This window comes from Adiantum capillus-veneris, chromosome 12 (assembly GCF_014529385.1).
Source record: "Adiantum capillus-veneris isolate H3 chromosome 12, ASM1452938v2, whole genome shotgun sequence".
NCBI lineage: Eukaryota > Viridiplantae > Streptophyta > Polypodiopsida > Polypodiales > Pteridaceae > Adiantum > Adiantum capillus-veneris.
The window spans coordinates 46,594,649-46,601,986 of NC_140942.1; the positions used below are offsets into that span (position 1 = coordinate 46,594,649).

The following is a 7,338-nucleotide window of genomic DNA, read 5'->3' on the forward strand; positions in this document are numbered from 1 at the left end:
GAACTACAAATGAACAGCAAGTGTACAGTGTAGTGTGTTTTCATTTGCAATAGATGTTAAGAGAACAAACCATAAAAAGCAACAAATATAATGAATACTAAACTAAAATAAACCAATCATTTTCAATGTAATTTGTTAAAAAACGAATAGCATTTACCTTGTAAACTGATACAAATCTCAATCTCAAAACATATGATAGTAGCCACCTACTTAGTAGGCTTCCCACATGGGATTTAAGGCACACATATGAAATGGATTGTTCTTTAAATAACAAATAATGCATACTCTTAAACAACCATGAAAAACTTCACTCATCAAATCAAAACACATTACAAAACAACCCATTAAAAGATTAATCTTTTTGAACAAAAACAATTATATGTGATATGAATGCACGTCTATGTTTAAGCAAAGTGAAACTTTTAAAAAAGCACCATCTGTATTTTATTTTGAGTTTGTACATAAAATATAAATCTTAAAAAATTTGCCAAAATCTCCTTTGTACGGAGACCTATTTCTCAAAAAAAACCAGTTCACCCTTTTCTTGGGCTCCCACATGGGATTTTCATCACATAATTTCCTTTTCCAAAAAAAATGTCCACCTCATCTTGGGCTCCCACGTGGGATTTAAGGATTATCTCATCTTGGGCTCCCACGTGGGATTTAAGGATTATCTTACACATTAAAATCAAGAACATTTTCAATAGAGTCAAAGTAATCTAACTTCAAAGTGGTAGTATGACCTGCATATCATAGTACATAGGAAACCTCCAATCACAAAGTATAATCACATGATTACCAAAAGGCCACGTCCACATCGATAGGCGATCATGTACAAAGCAAACACAAAATGAAACATAAAAGTAGCCTACCAAATTAATTTAAGAACCCTCAAAATCAAACTACATTCCAACTGTTAGTATCTCATGCTTCTCATACTACAATCAACAAAATGGCATATCCATGTCATATGGCTGCCGTGTGCATAAAATACATAAATCAAAACATCAAATGAAATGTCTAAACAAAGTTTCCTAAATGAAGTGCGTATCCCTTAATCAACATTTCACTGGTCCACATGCCATGTCGGACAAACATCTTTCATAGAGCACATCATCTTTTTATGCAAATACTTTTATCTAGATACTAAACACAATTCTAAGTCAATATTTTCAAAGCGTAGTCATCCCTCATCTTTGCCACTTGATTGGTTTACTGGCTCCCTTCGTAGCTTTTCAGATAACACATATTGTGTATCTATATCTTTGGCACGCTTACTCTTCTCTCTTTTTACACACCAAGCCAAATCCCAAGCCTTTGAGCTTTATCGACTGAACACCTTTGTGAAGAGCTTCATATAAATCATGGACGTACTTCTCCATGTTACCAATGTAACTATAAGCAGACTGGCAAGCTTTGTCTTTTCTTATAGCAAAAGTTTCCTTGGAGACCGCACTTACAATTTCTTTTTCAAGCATTTTGTCTATGAGCGTCTCATTTTGCACAATACTTTGTACCTGCTTCTCCGGTAATTGACTAATCACCTTGCAGAGAGTTTACCTTAGAGACTAAAGAAATGCCGTCTTCTTACCCTCTGCCATAATGACTATATAGATATACTATTAAAAAGAAGAAGCATTCAAGTCAACCTATATATATATATATATATATATATATATATATATATATATATACCTAGATGAATCCAGGATAAACCCAGATTCGCCCTTAAAGGAAAGTGCAAGGTATAGACCTATGGTAGTCACCCACAAGACAATATAACCATCAACTCCATCATGCATAGTATTGACTAAATACCACGACATCCCCACTAACGTCGTCAGTGCCCAATAGTGGGTGTAGAACTAGGTACTAACAAATGCTCCCAAACACAACACACACCACACGCGCACACACATGAGCATACATAAACACAAAGTTCAGCGTACTGAGTTTCTGTCATGACTCCGGAGATCAAGGGCAAACTTAGCCATAATGAAGCATAGCACTAAAAGAAGCATTAAATCGAAAAAATTAGCACACAAATGAGGTAGTTGATAGGGCATACGCACCACAAAAGATAGAAAGAATTAGCACAATATCAACTGGTCGTAACTCGGACGAAAGATCCCCATTTTTAGCCCTCAAAAACGCAACCAAAACAATCATTTTCAGCCACCAAAACAGCCTCGAAATTCAGCAGTTAGAAGATCACAGATTTCAACCCTAAAGTCGTCGTCGTCATCGCATAGTCCCAAGTTGCATCAGTCCATTGCATACGCATTGTACCACTTTGTGCAATCAATAAGTAGACCACTCTCGCCGACGAGAGTGGGGCCTTCGGAGGAGGATTTTACATCGTCTCTGGTGTCGTATCTCTCTTCTCTCTCTATCTCTCAGACTCATACACTTGTACGCACATTGTCCACTCACTTTGTTCATGATCATAGCACTTTCCATTAAGAATGGAAGGCTCTCCCTTCCATAAGAATTAAAAGGAACCTTGAGCACAGTTCGGAGCACTCATCTTGAGCAAAGCGCAAACAATCATTCCGCTACACCTAACAACGTCAAACTATCACATCAAAGCTCCTGCATTAACCTAATGTGACACATTGGTATACCATATTTCACTTTGAAAACTAGAAGAACTAAAGGTGAAAATCGATAGCTCAAGATGGCACACCCGCTCAAGCCATATGACCATGTGAAAAATTGAGACTATATTTGCATCAAAGCTCCTGCATTAACCTAATGTGACACATTGGTATACCATATTTCACTTTGAAAACTAGAAGAGCTGAAGATGAAAATCGATAGCTCAAGATGGCACACCCAGTCAAGCCATATGACCATGTGACAAATTGAGACTATATTTGCATTAGAGCTCTTGCATTAACCTAATGTGGCATTGGTATACCATATTTCACTTTGGAAACAAGAAGAACTGAAGGTGAAAATCGATAGCTCAAGATGGCACACCCGGTCAAGCCATATGACCATGTGACAAATTGAGACTATATTTTTAATTATATACAAAATAAAGACATTGTGTATGTGTGACACATAGACCCAAGGTATGCTAGACGTGTCTTTTACCAAGATACAAACGAACCGATCGAGTGCAATCCAGACGTTCATCTAAGTAGAGGCCATAAGCATGAATAAATGCAAAAAAAATCCCAACCATTTGAATGAGCCTCATCTCAAAAATCTGAAGCATTCACGACACGCAGACCCCGTTTCCAGAGAGTGTAAGCTCTTGTTCAAAAGCAGAATCTCCATCTCTCAACAGGCGATGGGAAAGCATTAGGGCTTTGATGGCGATAATCCAGCCATGAGTCTTACTCACACGCTTGGAAATAGCCTGGACGCATGAACTCACATAAGACCTTGAATAGGACATCAAGTGGTGAACCTCTTGCACATATTTTTCCTCCATCGGAGTGTCATCATGGCTCGTAGCCTTCACAATAGCTACTTCAAGGTCAACCAAAACCTGCACTTGCTACCTTGGCTAAGGAGATGCTAGTTTGATCCTTCAAAACCCCCAGGGCACTGCAAAGTGTTGCGTTGGGGCCATCATCAAGACGTAGATCAAACGCACAAGTGCGTCAATGATGTGACACACAAGAGAAAATAAGTGTTGGATTCTTTCAAGTACCTACCATTATATCATTTTTGGAGATTGCTAAAACTGTATCTTAGTTAGAGCGCATCACAAATAGTTTAGCTACAATTATCTTTCCTCTTATAGATCATTTAAAGGATTATTAATATATATATAGTACGATGTTGAAGCTAATGTGACTATCTCTTGCATGCCCTATTGAGAAATCAATCTCATGATAAAGTGGTCATGAAATTACAAGACCGACTAAGGTGGTTGAGCTGAAGGCCTGACCAAGTGGCTAGGTAAAGCATGTGATCTAGTATGTGTGGGTATCAAATGTTAATCCATTAAGGCCTAGCTCAAGGCTTTCATGTTGGAAACCTTCTTAGGTGAGTTAACCTCCAATATGACCATCGAGCCAACATTACATGCCCACACTTGTCGATGCTTGAAATATCTAGGATGCGGATGTAGCTTACTTTGGGCCATCATGCATTATGATAAAAACGTATGATAAAAACGCATGATACACACCCGAAACTTTTAAATGCCTTCGAATGGCTGAAGGGCTACCCCTGTTGATCTTTGTCCGCCTTCCCCTCTTTGCGTTTCTCTCTCTCGCTATGTAATGTACTCAAGGCTAAGCTGAGACAAACTTTTCCCCAATGGCAATCTTTTCTAAGCTACATCTTATTGTTCCTCTTTGGAAAACCAATTGTTTAGGTTGTGGTAATGACAAGGGGTTATGGTTCAACCCCTACAAAATGTAGATGTGGGTGGGTTCGTGGGCACAATCCTATTCAACTAGCTGTTGTGAAGCATCCATTGGGGCAAAAAAAAGGTTGCAAATTGAGAACTTTGAAGATCACACTGAATTCAGTGGCATAATGCATCATTCTAGGCTAATTTGTTTAAAATTCATTTGAGTCGTTAGTGTGATAAGATTGAAGAGTACCCGGCTTTTATAAATCTAGGGTGTCTTTTGTCCTATCAGTCCTTACACATAGCTTTCCTAATTGTCTATTGGAAGCTCAATTGGCAAAGGTCACTATTGATCAGTGCAAGTGCTGCTTGCTCTACCAAATTCCACACAATCATGGGAGCATGCTGCTCACAAATGACAACCTAACTTATGCTAGAGGAATCACTCGGTGAATACAGGCAGACCAAGATGATTGATTAAAATGGAGAATCTTAAAGGCATGATATAATTGAATTACTCACAATGCTATTATATATCACTCGTCGGGATTTGGGCAGAGCTTGAAACCTCTTTGTGTCTTTGGCTGCAGCACGCACAGCAAGCTCTAAGCCTCCAAGACGCAGCATCGAGCAACTCAGAACAGACTCAAGAGCTCTTGCAGTAGGCGTAGCAGGCTGCAGCGTAATTGGCACAACAACCGGGGTGCAATTAATCCCAAGGACATTGTAAAATTAAGCAAAAAAAAATAGCTAGTAGCTTTTGTAACACGGAAAATCAAATTTTATTTGTCTAAAAATTGAAGTTAAATGTCCAAAGTTGCATGTTGGCTAACCTGTACTAAATTTTGGCCTTAGAGGAGTAGTCGATGTCATCCACCAGCCCAGCTCGAAGAACCCAAAGAAAATGTTGTTGGCTGGCAAGGAGGTCATTCAAAAACTCTTCACATTGGGTTTTTGAAAGGATAGTTGTGCTCCCAAAGGAGATGTATAGAACAGATGAGATGGGATGTTGATCTAGCCAAGCCAAGCAACCTTTGTCTTCTTCCCACAAGCTAGTGGCGCTCTCCTCATTGAGAGATTCTACCCAAAACCCCACATCATAAATCGAAACATTGCAACATTTAGATAGAGTGGCAATGGCGGAAGCCTCAAGATCTTCATAGCTGTTGACGACGACAATGTGGGCTCGAGTGTCGCACACTTGCCATGACTTGGTTGAGTGGTCCACAAAGAGACTGTTTCATCTGTGACATACCTAAAATGAGGAATATCTTCGTTGCGTAATGTTGGTAAACCAGCAAGTTCCCGAAAAATCTTTTGCATTTCTACACCTGTTGCTGTTGTTGCCTCCTTCACTGCAAGGCACCAAATTCTACATGTTGAGGGTGGCCTAGGCCTTAAAATCTTAAGAGACAAACAATGAAAATATTCACCTTCCATGTCCTTGAGACCTCAAGGACAGCAAAGGAAAACTTGACTTTACAAACGCTGATGCCCTTTTGAGGATACGATGGTAGCCACTAAACTAGAAGGAACTTTGTGTGTGTGTGTGTGTGTCTGTGTGTGTGTGTGTGAGAGAGAGAGAGAGAGAGAGACCTTCTTCAAGGGATAGAGCTCCCCTAGTGTGAGGTAATGGGTGAACAGAAGGCGTGAAGCGCAGCACGGGTAGAGCACAATGCAGGGAATGCCGAGCTTGTCGGCAACATCTTGGGTAGGGAACGTGATGTTGAAGTCGGAGAGGAGGCAGGTGACAGGAGGGCCATGTCGGCTGAGAGAGAGGATGAGCTGCTCGAGATCGAGGGCAATGGAACCAAGGCATCGTAGGCTTCTAGCAAGGAGAGCTTGAAGCCGTTGGAGAGGTCGATGCCACGGAGCGGGAGGCGGATGCTGCGGACAAGTGAATGAGGGGCAGCAGCAGCCATAGGGGTTATAGTTGGGCAAGGATTGTGGTGCTCCTGTGCCAGAGGCGAGGCATCGGCGGCGTCGAAAATGGTGATGATGATGTTGGATTGTTGCTTGGCTAGCAACTTGCAGAGGCGCATGAGTGGGTTGAGATGTCCCGGCGCCGGCAAGGGCACCGCCAGCACATGATGATGTTGCTGCTGCTCCTGCTTCTCACGAGCCATCGCCGTTTCCTCGACTCCCTCTCTGCACAGCTGCTTTCTTTTCCCGTCTACACATGGGCTCCAATGCCCTCCATGACTTTCAGCAAGTCCCCGCCGATCCTCCATTTTAAAAACCCCCTTCTGGATTTTCAAACACCCCCACAAGGTAGGCCTCTCTCAAGACTAAGGCCCATGTCACACTAGGTCGGCGGTCATCGCATGAAAGGGAGAGCAGCCAATAAAATTCGCTGCCTTCAGCGTTGCAAGTCACACTAGGCGGTGGCCAAGGAGAAAAAGGTCCACGCTGGACTGTTGAGTCACGACCAGGGATGGAGAAAAATGTTCGAGGAGTCATCGTCGCCCATCCTCGCCCATGGCTTCGATCAGCCAATCAGTGCGCAGCATACGACTGCAAAGCTTCCAACAGGTGTCGCCTTGTGTGACAGGCTATCTGGAAGCATGCAGATTTTCTTCTGTGGACACTCAGGCCATGGTATGCCAACTCAAGACGTAATCGGCCATCGCGTCTGACTTCACCCTAAGTGGCACGAGCATGGGAGGTGAGATCTACGCGACAGGGGTTTGTGGATTGTAGATCCCAGTGACGACGACGAAAGAAAATTAGGGTACCCTAGATTACTTTTTATTATGGCCGTAGATCCTAGTGGTGGCGCCGAAAGTATGTTAGGGTACAGTAGATTGGTTATGTAGGCTTTGGAGATGAATCACTTCATTATTTTTGGACCCAGGCTAGAAAAATACAATTTTCCTAACCGAAGAAAATAAGGGCAAGCTTGAAATTCTCCCAGTTTTTAGATCAAAATTTAAATCTTTTGTTGGTAGTTACACTAAAGTTTGTGAAAACTTCTCGGTTTTCTTCAAGGCAAGCTCAAAATCTAACAGGGATTTTAGGATTTC

General features: G+C 41.6%; 1 pseudogene across 1 annotated transcript; it reads right to left on the reverse strand.

The window, feature by feature from the left end:
- Positions 1-305: 305 nt before the first annotated feature.
- On the reverse strand, positions 306-6,528 carry LOC147445693 (myricetin 3-O-rhamnoside 1,2-glucosyltransferase UGT709G2-like; annotated as a pseudogene). The gene is made up of 3 exons (XR_015189801.1): positions 5,912-6,528; positions 5,149-5,670; positions 306-4,990 (listed from the first exon to the last, which is right to left on the reverse strand). The product of XR_015189801.1 is annotated as a myricetin 3-O-rhamnoside 1,2-glucosyltransferase UGT709G2-like (transcript).
- Between the last annotated feature and the right edge of the window lie 810 nt (positions 6,529-7,338).